Source organism: Vigna radiata, unplaced genomic scaffold (genome assembly GCF_000741045.1).
Source record: "Vigna radiata var. radiata cultivar VC1973A unplaced genomic scaffold, Vradiata_ver6 scaffold_194, whole genome shotgun sequence".
In the NCBI taxonomy this organism is placed as follows: domain Eukaryota; kingdom Viridiplantae; phylum Streptophyta; class Magnoliopsida; order Fabales; family Fabaceae; genus Vigna; species Vigna radiata.
The window spans coordinates 296860-297838 of NW_014542196.1; positions in this window are offsets into that span (position 1 = coordinate 296860).

Sequence of the window (979 nt, forward strand, 5' to 3'; positions counted from 1 at the left end):
TATTAATGTATAATAATTATTTATTATATGAAGATATCATGTATGATGGTATGAATGAGGTTTGTTTAATGAATATATGAATGTATGATGTTATTTATAGTATGTATATTTGGTTAAGTAATTATAGATGGAAGAAGAATTAGATTTCTCGTATTTGGACGATGAAGATATAGATGATGATGTGGTTGGCGTAAACTTCAATATTATCTCGGTTATTCGAAGACACTTAGAAATAACCACTGTAATGGCTGCGGTAACAATGTTATGCATTGTTGCACACGCGTTGAGTATCTTGGAAATTAACTCGAGTGATTCCAGTAGTGTAAGCATTTCCCTACCGGAATGAGATCGTCGTAGAGAGAAATTAATGTCATATCTTGTGCACACTAATCGGTGTCGCGACATTATTAGGATGGGTCCAGAGGCATTTATAAATCTTTGTGAAAGAGTAAGATCAACTGGTTTGGTTAAGGACACCATTCGGTCGACAGTGGAGCAACAAGTGGCTCAATTTCTTCATATAATTGGCCATAATGTTAAGAATCGAAGTGTCGCATTTTTCTTTCATCGCTCGGGTTCGACGATTAGCAGACACTTTCATAATGTGTTGGATGCAATTATAAATTTGGAATCTGAATTCCTAATTCAACCCACAGGAAATGAGGTTCAACCATATGTCTTGAACAACAATCGGTTTTACCCGTACTTTAAGGTATTGATTGAAAAATTACCTTACATGTTCTTTGATGAAAGAATCATAACAAATTTAGACTTTTATCATGTTTGAATGTTTANGATTGTTTAGGGGCCATAGACGGTACTCATGTTCGTGTAAAGGTGGCAAGATCTGATGCTCCGAGATTTCGAGGAAGAAAAGATTGGCCAACTCAAAATGTGTTCGCCGCCTGTGATTTTGACATGAAATTCACATACGTTCTTGCTGGGTGGGAAGGGACTGCATCAGATTCAAGAAATTTTG